General features: G+C 42.7%; 1 long non-coding RNA gene across 1 annotated transcript; it reads left to right on the top strand.

Annotated features, from left to right (window-relative positions):
* Positions 1-1,873: 1,873 nt before the first annotated feature.
* LOC138918289 (uncharacterized) lies at positions 1,874-20,062 on the top strand. Its single transcript, XR_011427434.1, has 2 exons — positions 1,874-2,022; positions 15,567-20,062. It is a non-coding gene; the product is annotated as an uncharacterized lncRNA (long non-coding RNA).
* Positions 20,063-20,935: the final 873 nt, after the last annotated feature.

Raw genomic sequence — 20,935 nt, 5'->3', positions numbered from 1 at the left:
TGGATCACTGAGTGGCCCTTGTCAGCTCCCGGCTATCTTGCCTTCTGTATGCATGTTCCATCAACTTTCTCCACAGTTCTTCACTGGTCAAGGCCTGGGGGCCACTCCATTGTGATGACCACACTCACCTTGTTTCTGACTGTTGAATGCCACCATCCGCCTTTTTTATCTTGGGTCCCCGCTGCTACCTACCTGCCGAGGGAGCCTACCATTAGCCTACCATTAGCACCGGTCTGAGAGACGCTCCTGAGATACTCAGCGATGCTGGCCTCTTCTCACGGGCACACTTCCTATCGCGTTGGTAGATAATGCGTTCTCTGGGCCCTCCCCCAGAACAGTCAGCTGGCAGGTATCCAGGCCTTCTGTAGGATACACCCTCCAACATGCTCATTTCTCTAAGCCTTTTGATCTCTTTCCACTGTTTCCATGGCAGTTCTGGAATTTCTAGCTCTCTTATTAAGGGCTATCACTTTTTTCAGACCTCTAAAAGCCAATGAGTAGCGTATTGGCACAGATTCCAGGGTCCTTGCCAACGAGTTCCATCCTGTGTCATTCTCGTGTCAATAAATTCTCCCTTGTCCAACTTGGACTCTCTCCCCACAACTCATTCTCAGGATGGTCTTCCAGCTCCTGACAGCACATGTCTTCTAAGACCTGGGACCGTCCCTTTCCTCCCTTACAGGCCCAGCACTTCCAAGAGCAGATCATATTGTCTCCCGATTACGGTTTCTGTTGTCTGGTGGCTGAGGGAGAGTGCGCAGGTAGATTCCAGCAGAGGACAGACGGTGCACGTTGCTTTGCAAGACAAACTCTTTTGAATTGTTTTTCAAGCCAAGAGGGAATGGTAACTTCCAGTGGGGAGAACTGGGCCACTTATGCAGAACGAGATTGTCCAGAAAACCCTGAGGTTGCAGGGTTCTTTAATGTGTCGACTCAGATGTCCCCATGACAAGTCTCAGGGTCTCCCTCCTTCCTAACCAGACCCTGACATTAGCTTCATCGACTTGCCTTGCAGGGGTGGAGAATTCAACTCTCCCAGATGTCCACCACCCTTATCACTAACTCTTCAAGTCTTTCTGCCCCTTCACAGCAATAGGCAAAGATTTTTTTTTAATTTGCCACCAAGGAGACCGTCTAACTTTCATATTTTGCTTTAAATTGATGATTAATCACCCTCAGCCTTTCATTATCTTTCTGATGCCACAGAAGTCTCAGCTGGTTGCTTGGGGAGCGCTGGAACTGGAGTGGCCTATCCAAATTGTAGGGAGCAGATGAGAGGTGGGTTTTGTAACTTCCGACATTAAAGGGTCATGGCATGTAGGCTGCTGTGTGGGGCAGCTTACAACACCAGGCAAAGCAGCTCCTTTCCCTCAGGGGCAATTCCTGGGGAGAGACTGCAGGGAGCTCTCAGGATGCCACGGTCCTTGAAGTTAGGAGAATGGGTGCCTCCATCTTGAAGGGAGAGCCGGGTGGGGCGCCAGACACTGTTCTCTTGGTTTGGACTGTCTTACATGATTTGGGGGCAACATATTTAACTCCCTAATTATATTTTACTAGGTGAATGTTTTTAAAGCTTGTGAATCGTTACTACACGTAAACAACAAAGAGGAGATAGTCTAGAACTATGCAGGGCAAGAGGAACAATCCAGCCTGGAACTACAAACGACAGAAAACTCAGCAGTACACGCCTAAAACCTGAATAATCAAGGATTAACTGTGTTGTGGGATCGTCAAGTGCCCTCCGCTGAGAGCATAGTTTCTTACTTCATGAGTAGCCAGAAACTCGGATTTTTATAACAAGAGGAAAGGAGAGCTCTGTTCTCATCTGACATTCTTTAGAGGCTTGTGGTAAAGTGGGAGTTTATGGTGAAATTCTTTTGCAGTTAAAAAAAAAAAGTCAGCTTCCTGAAGAACATTTATTGAGCGGTCTGGAGAGCTCAGGGAAGTGAATGTAGTACCTGGAGGTTCCTGTGTGGCTTACTCAAATCAAGAAAGACTGGAAAGCTTGTATCCTGGGCAGTTGTAAGTGTTCCAGCATCTTAATTTTATTCTCTGTACCATACGTGTGTGTGTGTGTGTGTGTGTGTGTGTGTGTGTGTGTGTTACCATGATTGCGCAATGGCCAGCAATAAAGAGACTGAAATGTTGTGTTAGGAAGATAGGAGTTATAACTCTTTGATGATTTGTGCTATGATAACAAGAAAAAACCCACATCAAGGGGACCATCCTAAAGGAAAGTATGTAAGGATCTAAACTAAATGACCAAAGAGAAAAGATAAAGTGGTTTCAGCACAAGAGTGTAGGTCTGTGCACAAGGGGTCATCTTCAACTCTGTCGAGTGGTATGAAAGGGAGCACAAGCAAAAGGAAATGTGGGGCCCTAGGATCATCCATTCTCTTGACTAGAAAAATCCTCTAATTAGTCTTTTTAATGAATTGATTTGAATTTGAGCTGAAAATAATTATCTAAATTTGTTTGGAGGCAAAATAACTTAGAGCTCTTTGAGTTGCCATAACTGTACTCTTGGACTTGTCATTTTACTAATTTCCTTATTTAGACACCCATTTATCAATGCAGCTAACAATATTCAATTGCATAAAAATCCATATGTCACCAAGATATTCATTTTGTTCTCATCCTTTTCACTCATACCTACTATTTTTCAGGCATTGCCAAGTACAAGGGATAAAAGATGACTAAAAAATAATTCCTGTCCTCAAGGAACTTGCAACTGAGTAGGGTAAATAATCATATAAATAAGTATGGTATAAGCTACATAAAAATATAGAAAAGAGAGTGAGTTAAGTGGAACACTTATTGACTATCCACATGTCCCAGGTTCCAATATTCATAAAATAGGAATAAAACATGTACATGTTCTCAGTGAACTCATGGGAGGAGATGTTTTGTCTGCCTGGGTTTGTCTTTGAGCAAGAAGAACATCTCATCATCAGACTGGAATGGTGGGTAGAATGTCAACGTTTTGGGTAAGCTCACTAAATGATTGCTATTGTCCAAGTGAAACAGGAGATTTCTATCTGCTCATAGTGCCAGAGAGAGTATTCTCTTACTCAAGCAATACTTAGTCACCTTGGGGTAGGAGCTGAGAGGAGAAACTGCAGATCTGTAGGTTGGAATAGTGCCATAAGGGTGGAGATGGAGGCAAGGTTGCTGGCAAATGAATAGTTCAAGACCACAGATTACTATGCTCCTTATAGCTGGACACCATAGATCATGGAGTCTAAGCAAGACAAGAAAGAAAGTAAAGGCAGCAAATAATTGAGGACTTGGAAGAAAATTAATCAATCAAGTACTTATAACTTTTTATGAGGTGGACGAGTATGCTGTGGTGAGGGAGGAAAACCTAGAAAGATATGAGGTTGTGGTCTGAGGATGAGTTATTGAAGTTTGATATTTCAAAGGAGGAGCCTTCCAAATTATGAGGAAGGTGAGTGAATGTGGAAGTCAATGGAGTTACATAGATGAAGGAGCTACGTGGGAGTGCACTGGAGAGGTCATCCATGTGGAAGTGAAAGTAAGCTGGTTGATGGTGGAACTGGGGTGGAGAGGATGGTAGTGGAAGCACGACCACCACTCAGTAGCTCCCTTGCTGGGGCTCCCTCAAAACTGTGTTGGTGGGTATATTCCTCTGGCTGGAGGAGAGTGTAAGGATGCTAATGAGAAGTACCGCAAGGATGCCCAGATTTGCCTCGGCTTCTGCTCTTCTTCTCAGAAGGACCCAAGTTCTCTAGATGAGCATCAAGGACAGGTAATTTGCCTCTCAGTACAAGGACAGGAAGTGAGAAGTGCAATCTTGAAAGTCTTTTTACTTTATCGTGGTAATTTCCTCCTTATAAAGAATTTCCCATGCGGCTGCTTCCTAATTGGAAGGAAGGGGGCCAATGGAAAACTCCCTGTTCTGGGTCTCAGAAAATCTTTATGATCAGTTCTAGCTCCTGAATTAGTCGTCCTGTAGACAAGTCACCTAATGTTTTCACCCTTGTTCCGGAAAGATGTAAGGGCACATAGGAATGAATCTGAGGTGGAAAAACACACATTGTGTTAACGAAACTAACAGAACACCCCCAGGACCTGAGGGGGACAAGAATGAGAAGTGGCACCTCAGAGCATGATGAAGACATCAGTCAGGGACTTGGGAGTGCCTGTGTCCTAGGACACCCATTGGGGCTCCTAACGTGGGTTTTCCAGCAAGTGGGCTGCTGAGGGTCACTTTAGATTCCTGTGTCATTCAGGATACAGCCGGCAAAACACAAACTGCTCTAAGACTCTCAAAACGTGGGATTTGGTTACACAGCTTCCTCAGTTTGGTCACTTGGAAAGGACAGCTTGAGACAGGGATTCAGGTGCCTGTGATTTTCTGAGGGTGTGCCCTTCGGGAAAAGCTTGTGAGGGAGAGAGCAAAGCAGGACAGAGAAGGGCAAAGAGCCAAAGGCAGTGGCTCAAGCCAGGCACAGCCTTGCCTGGCCCACAGGAGGAGGACTCTGGGACATCAACCACACCACAAAACTGGCACTTCCTTGACCCAAGGCGGCCAGCGTTTCACGACCCGTATCTGTCGTCGTTGGCTGCAGCTGCTCTGTTATGTCGAGTCTCAGGGACGCAGGCCAGTTTTGAGCCCTCAGCAGTCAAAGCTCATGGCAACAGGCAAGGGGTGCACCAGGCCAGTGAGGGGACCTGGGCAGAAGCCAGACTATCTCCTGCAGCAGCTGCTGGGAAAGCAGAACCCATGAGAGGCAATGAGGCCGCCCAGAGCTGGGCAAGAGCAGGAGGAAGCTACCGTTCCTGGGCCCGGAGAGACAACCAGAGGAGGTGGTGATACCAGAGCCCACAAACCAGGCCATCCTGTGGGATCCAGACATGGCAGGCATTGACCAGAGGCCACTGGGACCACAGAAGAGGGGCCGCCTGGCAGAAACTGGAAGTACGGAAGAGATGCTGCCAGAATGCCATGAAAGTCAGAAAAAAGGCAGGAAAACACCACTGCCATCTTCCCATCTCCTGACCCCAATCTTGCCTCCCCTTGGATGAACCTACCAAGAGCTACTCAGACCAGGGCAGGAGAAGGTTGGGAGCTCTATCTCACAGCCAGGAGGGAGCCCCCGGGGGCACCCCTTAGGGAAACTGAGGGCAGCCACCCTTAGAAGGGTGAGCCCGTAACTCCAGTCTGAGAACAGAGTAGTCAGCAGATTTCCTGCATTTAGTGACTCTGGATTTGGACGAGGAAAGCGGCTTAGGACTCTGAGTCTCTGAAGTGGCAGCTACCCAAGCCAGGTGTGACCAACAGCTCCCCAGCCAATTTGCAAGCCCAAAGCTTGCTCTGCATAAGGAAGTAGACCTGGCTTGCAATTTGAAATATGTAAGGCAAAGTTACTATTAATGTCTGATGAGTGTTCTGAGAGAATACAGACGTCCCCTCTAATTCTTAGCTTTGCCACCTCCTAAAGGAGTACAATTCTATTTACAGTAAATTGGGGTGGGCAGGGGAGACTTACAACATTCAATCATCTTTGGGGGAAAAAAAGAAAGTCGATAGAGCCACTCTTGATCTTGAAAACCCATGTCAGCAACACAGCTTTGGCAGTAGCACAGATGGTTCCTGGGAACTGGAAACCAAAATGATGGCTGGGTAAAAAAGAGACATAAAAAGTAAAATAGACTAAGAGAGTACACAGGTTTTGGAAACAAAATAACACCCTTTTTATCTTTCTTTCCCCATTTAAAATTGATTTCTGTTTTAAATCTGCTCTTTTATGTTTTTTTATTGATCACATTGCCTCTTGTCATTAAAAAAACCCAGCAAGCTATGATAACATTTCCCTCCAGTGTGACTATGAAAATGTGCGCTGGGTGATAACTTGCAAGATACTCATCTACACCTGAAAGAAATGACCTATGGACACTTGGATGGAACGCTTTATCCCAGTCTCATGCTTGGCTAGTGGTATTGCACAGGTTCATTTGCAGTTAGGTTCATTCTTTTTTCTAACTTTTTTCAAGACGGTGATGAGAAATTGGTAATTTATAACTTGATAATATCGTACTTAGGTACTTCATTGTCTTGGGATTCATACACCTTGATTGAATTTAGAACATCACTACTTGAGTCTCAGAAAGTATTTGCAAGTAGATATTTCTCTTCTAATTAGTGAGGATGAAAGGATTCTGGAGGCAGAGAGTTCTGATCAATCCGGGAGGTACTGCTTGTTCTCATGAGGAGCCTGCAAAGATCGAATCCGTGTTTTCATGAAAGGACTTTTTGAAGTGCTTGAAGCAACTGTTAAAGCATCTGGGATGTCTGGTGGTTTAAACGGTCCTTTCTGGGAAATGTTAAACATTAACTTTCTAAAAATGCATGATTAGAGAAGGAATGAAATGAATTCACGTACTAGTGTGGTCTAGGGTTAGCAAGTAAGTTACATCTAAGGAGAAGCATGGTTTGCTTATTATTTTTCCTCTTTAGAAATTCCCCTTTCACATCTCTAACTCATCATTCTTCTTTCTATTTTAATATCACATGATGGTGGGAAATGACAAGAAAGAAGATGCTGAGAAAGTAGAGGAATGCTCAGAGGGGGCAGTCTTGTTAGATTTTAAACATAGTTGTGCACCGTATAATGTTTTGATCAATGACAGACTGCATGTACGATGGTGGTCCCATAAGATGAGTACCGTATAGCCTAAGTGTGTAGTAGGCTGCACCATCTATGTTTGTGTGATTACTGTAGGAGAAGAAGAAATTTTTCTCTACCCTTCTAGGTCCTTCTGGCTGTCCTAAGAACTAAATTGGCATTAGACAGATTAACAGGAGAAAAACAAACAAAAGTTTAATAACGTATACATGAGAGAAACCCAGGAAAACCGAATAACTCCTGGAAATGGCCAAGCCCTCACCTTAAATACCATCCTCAGCTAAAGACAAACAAAGACGACAAGGGTGGGGAGAGTTGGAGACTTCAAAGAGAAGGAAGGCAATTCACAGGCAGCTGAAAAGGAGCACACATTGGAAAACAAGTGTTTGGCCACAGAAACAGAAGACACAGAGGGGAGTCCAACAAACAGACTTTCCTAGGCTCCTCCCCGTCCACCACCTAGTTCATCTGATGCTGAGGTGATCACTGGCTTCCTGAGACAGTTTCTTTTAATCTGAATTCTTTTAGGCAGTTAAGGGGGAGGTAACAAGAAAAACTTCCTGAGTCTTTTGTTTCTTAAAAGTAATCAGCCTAGAGTAATCCTCATATTAATAAAATACATTTTGGGGTGGCAAATTTTGTTCCCACTCAGTACACTCTGTGATGTTCACACAAGGAAATCGCCTAACGATGCATTTCTCCGAACATGTCCCCATCCTTAAGTGATGCATGACTGCAGACTAGCGAGCGGATTACCTCTCCTCCACTGTTGACAGTCGGCCTTGCGTGATGTAGGCAATAGAGTCCTGAGCAGAAAATAGTCTTTTGGGGTCATCTGGTCTCTCTTCCATCCTTTACGCAAAATTGTACCCAATGTAAGATAAAGCACAGGAAACATGTAAGAAAAATCCTGTAATGTATTACTGACCTACAATGAAATGCTCCCTCTGCAGATGCCCCGTTCTCACCATCACAAAAGCTCCAAATAGATGGATTGATTTCTAGAAATTACTAAAACCAATTAACCTGGTGAATTTTCTGTCCCGGTAAAATGGAAGCAAGAGATTTTTCTTTGTTCAAAAAGAGACCTTATTCCAGGTCCCGTGGCTTTTATCCACTTTTCCAGCAGTTTGCCTGCCTTCCTCCAGCCTCTAAGGCCCAACAACTTCATCAGCCTCAAATGGCGACCGGGCTCCTGTCCTGCAGGACACACACTGCACTGCACTAGGGGGGATGCAGAAAGGGAGAGACGGACTCTGACGTCCAGGAACACCAGCCTCGCTCCCGCAGTCTGATGGGCCTGTCACTCTCCTCTTCCACCTTTTGACAAGTCCACCATCCTTGAAGACTGAGCACAAATGCCTCTTTTCTGTGAGTTCTATAATCATAATAGTTTCCTTTCTAAATCTCTCCTACTTTCTGGAATCAGAACTTACAAAAATAAAGAAGGGGCATCGCCACAGTTGGAGTGGCTGGGAGGTGCTTCTGAGATAAGAAGACGGGAAGAGCCCAGCCTAAGGAGTCAGCCAGAGTGGGATGAGAACGGAGGGCTGGCAAGGACCTTCTAGCAGTGGGGATGGCGCCCGAAAGGCACAGAGGTGTGGAATAAAAACCCAAGCTGTGATCTGGGTAAACATTAAGAAAAAATTCTGTATAGGAAAACAGTGATGACATAGATTGGGGTTCTCCAATTTTAGACCAGTGTCGTCCAATAGAAATATAACACACCCCAAAGAATGTAATGTCGAATTTTCTAGCAGGCACATTAAACAAGAAATAGGTAAAATTCATTTTAACAATATATTTTATTTAACTCAACCTACAGATATATTATCATTTCAACATGAAATTAATTTAAAGTCATTCATGTGACTTTTACGGGCTGTTTTTGTACCGCATCTTTGATGTCCATTGTGTACTTGACATTACAGCTCATCTCAGTTGGAACTGGCCACTTCTCAAGTGCTCAGTGGCCACACATACCGAGTGGGCAACACATTGGACAGCACAGCTTTGAAGCATGTCAGAACCACATGAGGGCTTGTTCAAGCACAGATTGCTGGTCCCATCGCCACAGTTTCTGATCAATAGGTCTGGGGAGGGCTCAGTAATTTGCATTTCTAACAAGTTACCAGGTGATGCAGATGCTCCTGGTCTGGAACCACACTTTGAGAATCACCAGTTTAAGTAAGTGCTTCTTAAGCCTGGCTGCAAGGTAGAAATACCTAAGAGTTAAAAGCAAAGAAGAAAATAGTTACCCTCCAGGCCACACCCCAGGCCCCTTAACCAAAAACTCTAGGGGTCAGGCCCAGGCATCGCTTTTTTAAAAAGTTTCCCAGGGGATTTTAATTATCAGCCATGCTAGAGAACCACAGAAGGAGGAGGGGAAAAGACTGCAAAGAAGTTTTAGCGACAAAGGAGGGAAATAAAAAAAGAAAAATAGACTAAATCTTATAAGTAACAGGGAGCCCCAGTCGACTTTTGACAGGAAAGTAGTTTATCGTGAAGCGTTGTTTTGTTGAGCCGCTTGCACTGGTGAAGTGCTGTAGCGGGAAAAGTTTGGAGTTGGGTTTAAAATGGTTCAAGAGCTCCATGAGGTTGGGCCAGTGGGGCGGGGGGATGAGAGCATTCTACACACTTGGTCCAGTTAACAACTGTTCTACAGCGTGACGGAAGGAAGGGCACGAACTACACGTCAATGGGTAAATTGTGTTATTTGTTTAGTTCAGACGGGGCAGTGAAACAGCAGTCACACACTGAAATGCTGCAAAGGCCATTTGAGAAGAGTAACAAAAAAAATGGGATTTGGAGGGAAACCCTAAGAATAAATTCCTAAATGCACATCGTGTGAAAGATGAGGAGGTGTTTGATGGAATTGCTGAACCCATTCTTGAAGGGGCAGTCCCGTCCAGAAATTACTGTTATTTGACCCCATTTTTGTCCCCTCCTCTTGCCCCTAACCTTTGTTTTTTCTTCAGGCCAGGCTCGGCACTGTCTTCAAGATTCCTAATCTCTAGGAAGTGGTGTCTTTCCTTGTCTGAGCCTCTGGCTTCAGGTTGAAATGTTGTAAAAATGTGTTCCCAAAGATACTTGAAGTCAGCTAAAACTATGAACAAGAGCAGGCAAAGGTCAGCAGTTCCTGGGGAAACAGCCCCCAGCGTGATGCAAATAAGATTTCACAATCTTAAACCACAGTGTCTATCAAATGCCACCGGCACATGCTCTGAGAGCAGACATGGACTGTTGCCAACATGCCACAGAACTGAGATCACGTGAAAGCAACAGAGAAAAGCCACAGTCATAAAGGAAGCTTCTAGCATCATAGGCCCTTCCCACATCACTTCATTGATGGAGGTTAACTTATCATGGATAAATACATGCTTAAATACAATGAGAGGCCAACAGGAAATATCCAAAGTAGTAATTATAGGTAGATACTAGTCAACACGTGTTCAAATCATTTATTTTGTGTCGATCGTAATTTATATCCAACTATATATTGTCCTCCTAACGATCCGATTCCTTTCTATGTAAGAGTTTGGGTAGAGTCTCCAAAGCCTGTTAATAGGAACCTTGATAAGATTCTTAATGAATTTGTAAGACTAAGTTCCCATTACCTTCACTGAATCCCAGGTTCCTCGTTCTCCATCTGGTATCTTCTTTCTGTTCCCTTAGCATCTCCTTTTTCTCATCCATATCCTTAAAACATTCCCACTGAGCCTGGTAACAAATGGCCAAGCCAGATTGGCAATTGCATCCTTGAGCCTAAATTTCAATTCTGAGGAGCCTCCTTTCTTTTCACAACATGCCCTTTAAAATTGCTGGCTCAGATCTTGTTCTGAGCCAGAGAACCTATTTTCTTGAAAGGAATCTTCCAAACTCCCAGAGCCAAGATCAGCATGCTACAGAATGCCACCTCTGCGTCTAGGAAATCTCCACTGTCTTCTTTTATAATATTTGATCTCATGTTGGGGTTCACCCATAAAATTCAAAGTCACTTTTGACTATTGGGGGATGCATTATTTGTGAAACCACACTCTCTCATTAAACATTCTCAAGCCTATAGTCTCCATTGTCCCCATTCGCTCTTACGTAAGAATTTATTCCTCTATCTGTTTCGGCACGTCCTACTTTTGGTGGCAACTGAGAATAGTCACTTCATTGCAAGAGTAAATTCTTATCCTTCCTAGTCATTAAATCTCAGACGAAAACAAGAGGCCCTGAGATACTGTTTTACTCCCACCCCAACTTTTCTAAGGAAAGAAAGTTAAAGATTATTTGGATGTAAAGCTTAAAATACACAAATCATGAACGAGTTCACTATTTTAAATGACATTAATAAAAATGTTTCGTAAACGCTTGACAAGGCAGAAACGAGTCAGAACATTTATGTTGTGAAATTAGTGAAACTAAAAGAGTTTAAAAAAGTAAACTTCATCTGTTAGCACTGCGAATAGGAGTCAGCATCCGCTCTAGGTGCTTCTTCAGATGGTCAGGTCGTTTTGTAACTCAAATGAGTCTTATGGTTCTAGTGCAATGAAACTCAGCAAATATTCCCCAAAACAAGGTGGGCTTCCCTGGATTTATTGGAGGTGCTGTGCTGTGCAAGCTTGGAAAATGCTTCCATCAGAGCTTGAATTTCCGAAAAAGAACTTCTCTTGCTAGTCTGTCGAGTGGGTGTTGGAACATTCCTTCTGGGTAAACTTTTTTACAATGTAATCTGTCAGAAAACAGCTACAGCAGATACAATATCCCTGTTCTCATCTAATTAGCGTTATTTGGAGCCTCCTAAGAGAACTTTGCATGGATCGGCACTCATGAATATTACGCATAAAGGATAAAACTCTTACAGGAAAGGCTGCCCTGTAACTACTTTAGTTGGTTAAGCAAATCTTTTGTATTTATCAGCTAATTCTCCGCTGGATCTTAATTCTTTTCAAATGAGCTAGCTCCCTCCTAGGATTCCATGCCGATCACAGCTTGGTTATGAACCTACGCAGCAAAATCAAGCTGCACAAATGTCAGCCCACAATGCGGTGCCAGCAGAGAGACCTTAACTTATACCGCAGCGTGGAGAGGAGCCTGGAAGCCTTTGGTGGAAGCACACTGGTGAACTGTGCTTCAAATTTAGGCTGATCTGTAAAAGAAAAAAAAGGAAAAGGAAAAAAGTAAACTGTTAGAGCAAATTTTGATGCAAAGTCTAGAGAACCGCTACTAACAGAGGAAAACCTGCATCCAATGTCTAACTGTGAATCGTAGCGTTCAGGACTCCAAACACAGGAAACTTATAAGGACACCCCGTTAATTTCCAGATATTTTACTACAATGAAGAATCCATGACATTAGCTATGGAGAAAGAAAAGTAGGCCGGGCTACAGGGGTTTTACTTACCAGTTCCACATCGGCTCTTCCTTCAGTTTTTCGCTTCTGTCTGGACCAGAGCATCTCAGAGTGTTAACCTTCAGCCATCTGAGTGGCTGCCTTCTATCACTGGGCGTGAAAGCCGGCTCTGTGTGTCTTGATCTTTATACTGTTGGTATCTAGCAAAATGTCCAGCAAGTAGGAGACGCTCAGTAAACATTTGTTGTAAAGAATTTAACTTCAACAAATGGATGTAGATGACATTATATGATCTGTACAGAGTTTATGGAGACTTTCAAAAGAAAACCCCAATGCCGTGACTCCTAAGTCGGCCTGTGGGCCCTCAGTGCTTGAAAAATCCTTTTGTGCAGGAACCAAAGCTGAGTATGGAGAAGGAAATAAGTCTTAAACTGGGGCTGTGAATTGACTATTAAGAAACCAGAGGTTATTCATAAAACTGAGAAAAAAACAAGCTGTGGACAGTGTGTTAGTACTATTAAACAATTTTATATAAACCTCTAATAGTGTTTTTACCATTCAAACATTACAGCTGGCCTAAAATTTAAGCCTCTGCCTCAAAGTCTTCTTTTTGCATCTTAGAAACTGACTGGTATTATTTATTTAAATTCATACTTCTTTTTTTTTTAAGATTGGCACCTGCGCTAACATCTGTTGCCAATCTTTTTGCTTTCCTTCTTCTCCCCAAAGCCCCCGGTACATAGTTGTAGATTCCAGTTGTGAGTGCCTCTGGTTGTGCTCTGTGGGACGCCACCTCAGCACGGCCTGATGAGCTGTGCCTTGCCCGCGCCCAGGATCTGAACCAGTGAAATCCTGGGCCGCCAAAGTGGAGCCCACAAACTTAACCACTCGGCCACAGGGCCAGCCCCTCTTTTTTTTTTTTTAATTTAATATATATTACATAGTGGATATGAAACATTTGGAAAATACAGGAATCTTTGAAAAAATTCTAATCACCTTTATTCTTCTACACTCAAGGAAAATATTAGCATTTTAGTTATCATCTTCCAATTTTTTTTAATACGTGGGAACTACAACCCTCAAGGACATGGCTGACTCAGGCCAGAATGCCCACGGGAAGCCTTCTTATACAGATCTCTCGAGGGCCTCCCATAGGTACGGACAGCCAACATGTATAGAAAGATGAATGCAAGGACACACATCATATGTCCAAGTACTTCTGGCAGAGAAAGTGGAATCCTTATTTTATTGTATCTACTTTGTACCACTTGAATTTTTTAAATAAGATGTGTTTGTGTGTTGCTTGTAAGAGAAAACACTTAAAAAGAGTTAAACGATAACTTAAAATGAGGATACTAGCACCAAAAAATGTAAAAGTATTATACAACCTATCATAATTGTCTTTTTGTTTTGACTGCTAGAATATTCAAAACTTATTTTTACATCCAATTGTAGTAGCTAAGCTACACGGAAGCCTCGTCATCTTGTTGTGTGGTTTTTTTATATATATAATTCTCTCTTTTCATTGCCTACCCAACTGTCACCTTTACATTAATTTTTGGCACTTCTTATATTTATTCTTTTATTGTAATTTGCTCTAATAATTTTTTTAGTTTTTCAAATTTTTGTTTGTTTTGAGAAATAAGTGGAATAAAAATCAATTAAGATACAAAAACACAAAAAAATCCAACTTACTGTAGTTATCAAAAATCAAATGGCCGAGTGGTTAAGTTTGTGTGCTCTGCTTCAGTGGCCCACGGTTTCGCCAGTTCGGGTCCTGGGCGTGGACATAGCACCGCTCATCAAGCCATGCTGAGGTGGCATCCCACATGCCGCAGCTAGAAGGACCCACAACTAAAAACAAATACGCAACTATGTACCGGAAAAATAAAATCTTTAAAAAAAATCAAACCAACCGACACATACGATATTTAAGACTTTATGAAGAAAGCTGCTTAGAGTACCTGTGGCCTGTTTCCCCAGAGGGTTCCATCCCAAAATTAAAATTGTATTTCTCCGATACCAATAAGACACACACACAGGCCCTTGTCCCACCTGCTTGTTCAGAATTCCTTTCTCCTGCAAAGTTTCCTCCCCTAGCCGCCCCTCCATCTAGAAGTCCCAGGCAATGTCCCCCATGAGCCGAGAAGCCATCAGCCTTATGGCAATTTCCCTTCCTGCTGTGCCTCCCTTTGGAGATGTTCTTCCCTTTCCCAAAAGGCTAAAATAAAGCCAGCAACAGTCCCTGGTACCTGCAGCTGAGCTGAGCTTCCCCGGGAGCCATTTCTGGCGATGGGCGCTCTGCATCGCCACTTCTGTTTCCAGCAGGTGCTCCTTCCTCTGTTGCTCACTTCTTATTAAACTCCACCATCCCTTCCAGACACTCTGCTTCCTTTAGGGGGTACACGACTTCCCCTAGGGATGGCCTTTCCCTCTCCCTGCCAGGCACGGCTGCCACTTCTGTGGGGCGGGATAGCCCCTCCCATGTGCACTGGTGCGAGTCTTGCTTCCTGCTGAGTCCAGTGTCCAGTGCTGGGCTGCAACAAGAGAAAGCCCTGCCCACATCTGGGACTGTAATTTGTTAGAGGAGGACCAAAGAAACATACCTGTGACCTGAGGACTCGAGCAGTTTATGGGAACATGGTATTTTTCTCCTTTTAGTTACAGAATTTCTCCTCTGGAGAATTTAGATGTGAACCAAGAATGGAGTAAGGGGAGCGTGGCTGCAACAGGAGGTAAATGCTGTGCCCCACTGACAGCTCCTAGTCTTCCCGTTCCCCACCCATGTCCGAGGACTTGTCGCTGATTTCACTTGTTGCTGATACCCTCTTCCCTGAGAATCCGTTCTCTTCCAGGAGATGCCTTATTCTCTCAGGCAATTAAGCCTCAGGGTCACTGCCCAGGATCAATTTCCCAGATACACCGCATCTGTCAGAGTTCCAGAGGTGTGCCTGCTTAGGCTCAAGCTGAAAACTCACTAGAGATACAGATGAAGGACTTGAATACGTAAGGCACAATATCTTATCCTTAAGTGGGAAACTGACCATTAGTTACAAGATCAATTTTTTTTCTAAATTAAATAATAGCTTTAACCTATCTGTCAAGTGTCACCAGCTTTGGGAACACAAAATAAAATCATAGTGCTTTCAATATGTAAGTTAATAAGATTCTGATCCTTATTCTGCTCATCATGAAAGTTCACGGTCGAGACAAAACTTTTCAGCTTGAGCCCAAGCCAGGTACATCTCTGGAATTCTGGCAGGTCTGGTATTGTGGTTTGATTATTTTCCTAAGAAAGATTTGGCCCATAATTATAATTAAACCAGATTAATGGAGGGAAAAATATTCCCTTTATTTTTAAATTTACTTCTCACATGCTTTGGCTTATAAACTTATTTATAATTAAATAAAAGAAAATCATATAATAATTTTACAATTATTGGTCATGTAATTATTGGCTACTATAGATCTCTGTTGTTAGCAATAATAGTAAATAATTTAATTGAATTTTTTCATTAAGGTGTTGCACTTAATTTAGACACATGGTATTGACCACATTTATTATATTTTACACAGATGACCCTTCCAGGAAGAGTTTCCTGAAATTCATTGCCTCCTTCTTGTTTTCTTTGGTGCTCTTAGTTGATCATTCTAAAGATAGCCATCAAGAAATGAAGACTAAAAGGCTGACCTATTTAGAAAGGAAGTGAGTGGATTGTATTCTGACTCTGGAAAGGATTTTAACCATCGTCTTCAAAAGTCAAGGGAGAAAAACCGTTTCAGTGAAATGAAACTTGTTTTAGCTTAATTGGAAGCCTCAGGGTAAACCTTTATTTGTGTATTTTTGGAAATACTATAAACTGAGTAGAATTCAAAAATGTTACCAAACTAATTAAAATGTTTTAAAATGCCAAGGAGGGGATATAGCGGTCTTACAAGCTTTCATGGATGGGTGGCTGATCTTTTCTAATAACTCATCGGAAAAACATGCTCAATTTTTCATGGTAAGAAATTGCCATTAAAAAGAGAAATATCAGCTTCTCAGTTTTATGTTTAAAAATGAAGGAGTTTGACCGGCTGCAGAATAAAAGATAGCATGTATAACCTTTTAAAGAATTATCAAAAGCATTGTCCTTGATGTTCGCCTGGCATTTTCCCCTTTGATTAGTCAAAGATAACAATCATGGACTCATATAGCACTTTCCTTCAAAGGAACCAAAGAACTTGCCTTAAAAAAAATGTCAATCTTCCATTATCTTTATAGAGATGAAGGTGGAGGGACTCGTATTCTTGCTGATGAATTGAGGGGCTGTCCGGAAAAAACTAACCAGCTCCCCGTGGCCCACCTCCCTCGGCTCTCTCCCTCCTCCTTCCTTCCCACACCCACCTCCTGGCAAGTGATGACCCTGCCACCCAGCTCAGTGTCTCTTAACAGGCCATAGCGAAATATGACATCAAGCCACCAACGGCCACTACCAAGAAGGCATTTTGGCTGGCAACTTGACTGACCATGGAATCCAAAGAAACTCGTGCTAGCCGGGAACAAGGGGTCTCAAAGCATGGTGGTTCTTTCTTTCATCATTTCTCCATTTACTCAACTGATATCTGTTGAGCCCTACTATGTGAAAGGCTCTGTGGGAGATGCCAGAAGATCAATACCGAGCAGGATCCACCAGACCCTGCCCTTAAGAAGCCAGCATTCTAGCTGGGGAGATAGGTTTTAATGAATTGATTACATAATGTTTAAAGTATAACTGTGAAAAGTATTATGAAGTGGAAATAGTGGGTGCTATGAAAGCACAGAATGGACAAATCTGACTGGAGGGTCAGAGACTGCTTCCTTGTGGCAAAAACATTTGATTTGGGCTCTGAAATTGCAATGAAAATCAACCTAAAACAGGAGGCAGAGCATTTTAGAAGGAGGCTACAGATGGCTCCGAGCTTCTGAAAGGGAAAGAAAAACCATATTGACGATAGTCGTATAGAGGAAGACCAAGAATGTCATGTACGTAAGTGAGACCAGGTGAGAGTGCTTCATAACAGGTGAGACCCTGAACAAAGGCTGTCCATACTTTCCCTGTTAGGACTAGTGTCGTTCCGTCTGAAGGAAAGCCAGGGCTATATTTTTCTCTCTCTGCCTTTAGCAGTAGGTAAGATCCCCTTTTCCACCTCTTGGCAATATTGTGAACAGATATGGTAGTTGTCTGGAAAAATTAGAGTTTTAAGACTAGTCACAGTTCTAACAATCCAGACTCAATCGAACTGTAACACCAAATCTAGTTCACCATCTGCTCCCACAACACTACCCCTCCTTTCCTATGCCCCCACTCCCGTCAGCTCAGGCCAGATCTGTAGCTTGAGAAGGTTTGTTGATCTCTTATCCTTCCCCTCCTGCTTGACCTGGTGCTGACACCCCCAGGGTCACGGGGGTGGGAGAGAGTTGGACGATGAGGATAGTTGGTGGAGAAGGAGTTCAAGGAAAAGGTCAAAGTCTTACCTGTCTGATGCTGTTATAAGCTATAGACGTCCTCAGCTATGGCAGGTTCTAAACGCAGGTTGTCTGGAGACTCCCACTAGGACCTGTAAGGGCACCATTCCTCGACACAGGTGATGAACTTTCCTGCTGGCCCCTCAGGACCCCTTGCAGCTCTGCACCCTCCCCTCTCCTCCCGGTGGCGACCCAGACTCTTTCAGCTAGGATCTTCACACTCCATACACAACTTCCTTCAACAGGGTCCTTCAAGATGGCACAAGGGGCTATTTTTCCCCGGATTCACTTGATCCATGGAAATTTGCATCCATGCTGCTGATACCCACACTGCCTTCTTTGCCCCTCCTGCTGTAATAGACAGCTCCAACCTGCCTCACACTTAAAAATTACCCAGATTGGATGCAGGGGCCAGTCTCTGTGTTAATATACCTTCCCAAATGCTCAAAAGTTCAGCAACAGTAGTGTAAGGCAGGACAATGCATTTCAGCAGTTTTGTATCTAGCTGGGGAATAAAACTCCAGTCTCTTCTCTTGGGGAAAAAACCCCACAAAACATCAGCCACCACAAATCTCTTTAGAAAGTCCCTCAGTTCGTCTTAAATGAGAGAAAAATAAGACATAGAAAACTTTTCCTCTTCAAATTTCTCACATTCTTTTCTACAGATTATTTGAAGTAATGAACATAAAGCCACATACCTTTCAGTAAGTCCTGCATAGAAATGTGTCTTTAAAATATGTGAGTTGTCATCGGTTTGCCCAGGCCTCCACTGGACGATGGGAATCCTGAGACAACGGGAAAAGGACCCTTCCACGGTCTGCTACAGAAATGTCAGTTATTCTTATTTATTGTTTTCCTCTTCTTATTGTTGTCAGTATCACCATTATTTTTGTTGTTGTTGTTACATCTATTGTTTAGGGAACACTAAAGCACAAATATTGTGGAATGATGACCTTTCCCCATGAAAGCCTGTGGACTGGAAGCTGTCCAGACGGCCCTGCAGAACTGAAGGGCTCAGCATCCACCTTGGGGGGGACATCCAGCACAGAGCCGTTCACTGTCCACCCTCTTAGGAATCGTCCTGTCTGAAGAGTCGGCTCATTCAGAGTCACATGTCTTCCCTGAGTAGTCTCCCACCAACTGCTGCTCTATACAGAGCTATAAAGGCCTGGTCACCTACCCCGACATGGAGCAACTTGAAAGACAGACTCAGTTTCAGGGCTCCCCATGGGTTGGCTGAGGCATTTGTTGAGCTCACGTCGTAGCCTAACTTACCTCTCCATCCAATCCTCCTTCACTCCATTCCACCCACATTCTCGCTACCAACAGCCCTCCCCCAAAATTTCCTGCATGCTGACCTCCATCTCAACATCTGCTTCCCAGGATGCTCCACCTGTCATGGATCATGAGTAAATAAAGGATATCCACCATTTTCATTTCTGTTAAACATTCTGCTGAAGGTCCTGGTCAATGTAAAAGGACAAGAAAAAGAAACAAAATATCATAAAGGTTGAAAAAGAAGAAATAAAGTCATCATTATTTACAGACAACATGCTGGTACATAGAAATTCCTAAATAACCTACAAATAAAGTATTAGACTCAAGAAAAAATCTTAGTGAGATTGCTAGATACTATAATGTTTATATTCCAGCCCCAAAAATTCAATTTTAATTTTTAAGATACCATTTACAAGAACATAAAAAAAAAACTGTCTAAGAATAAATCTAATCAATGATTTTTAACATGTTCACCCAGGAAACCATAAAGTATTATTGAAAGTAAATTAAAGAAGACCTAAATGAACAGAAAGATAAGACACAATTATGAATTAGACCCCACTATGGATCAAATTTGTTGAAAACCTGCCTTTATTTGTAACCTAAATCCTCCAATAAATTTAAAGGTGCACACACACAATTTCAACTACGTGTTGGCTAATTTGCACACTTCGGGTGTTTTGTTTTTCTCAACAAGGACTGATCTTGTCATAAATATTTTATGAAATTTTCATGTGTTGTAGCAGTTTAATTTTCATACATATTAGAATTCAGCTAGAACAAAGCACTGTGATATTTGGGCTTTATATTTACAGAAGCCATACGATGACTTCTCTGCATTAAAATGCGTTTTAATGTTTCCTGGGATTGCAGATGTACTCTATAGAATAACTAAGCTTCTGGGCCAGCAAGGAGGACAACATCTTGTCCTTTCATGTCTTTGAGTGTATCTTTAGTTACTAAATTTCAGTTGCCTTAGTCACAATCTATAATAGAGTCTGCTATGACATTATAGTCCAAAAATGTTCTGGTAGTAAAGAATAGGAAAATAAAAGTTTAAGCCGACGAGAACAACTAAAATATCATTTAATGATTTGAAAGAGTTTTTATTCATATGTATCAGCAAATGAATAAAAATATATTGTTACCAAAATGGGCTGATGCTTTAAATACCATGTTGTAGCCTGATTTTATCACTTAAAAACCTATTCCGTGTCAATAATTATAAATCCTTATTGTCATTTGTATACACTGCACAGTATTCTACCATGTGAATAAGCCATTATTAAACATTCCTCTCTCTCTGGCTCTGTAGTCTCTTTCCAGATTTTCACTATTATAAATGCAAAGACAACATAATAAATAAGTTATGCAATCCCAAACATCTATCTTCCTATTTCCTTAAAAAATTGGTGAGTCAGGGGGCTGGCCCTGTGGCCGAGTGGTTAAGTTCGCGCGCTCCGCTGCAGGCAGCCCAGTGTTTCGTTGGTTCGAATCCTGGGCGCGGACATGACACTGCTCATCAAACCACGCTGAGGCAGCGTCCCACACGCCACAACTAGATGGACACACAACGAAGAATATACAACTATGTACCGGGGGGCTTTGGGGAGAAAAAGGAAAAAATAAAATCTTTAAAAAAAAAAAAAAAAAATTGGTGAGTCAGAGATCATGAATACTTTTAGGCTTTTGGATATAAATTCCATATTGTCCCCCACGGAAGTTTGTAACAATTTACGCTTTCAACAGCAGTATATGAAGGTCCTGCTTTCTTGACATATTTCTGTGACATAAATTAAAGTGTAAATACATGATTTTTATCTAAAATGAGAGTGAAGCGTCACCATTCTTCTGTGCTCCCATCCAAGCTGACATAAATTGCTTGGGTTTGCTCAAATATGAGTGGATTGTCTTAAATATATGCCACTCAAATTACTTCTCGAGACACACACAATCCCCAGGGCTCCATTGTTTGCAGACTCTGTTTGAATGGCCTGTCAGTACCCAGACAGCATTCAAAAGAGCGCGCACTTCTGAGCCCACCCTTGCACGATGTCTCAGAAGGGTCCATTCCCAGCTGCAGCCTACCTTCCTCTCTTGATCTGCAGAATTCCTAAACTGGTTTTGGCATGAAATGTGCCCTCATGTGGTGTGGATACCTGAACACTATCATGGGAAT

Source organism: Equus caballus, chromosome 16 (genome assembly GCF_041296265.1).
Source record: "Equus caballus isolate H_3958 breed thoroughbred chromosome 16, TB-T2T, whole genome shotgun sequence".
In the NCBI taxonomy this organism is placed as follows: Eukaryota; Metazoa; Chordata; class Mammalia; order Perissodactyla; family Equidae; genus Equus; species Equus caballus.
Note: the sequence above shows the minus strand (reverse complement) of the source record. Positions and strands in the feature narration are given on the sequence as shown.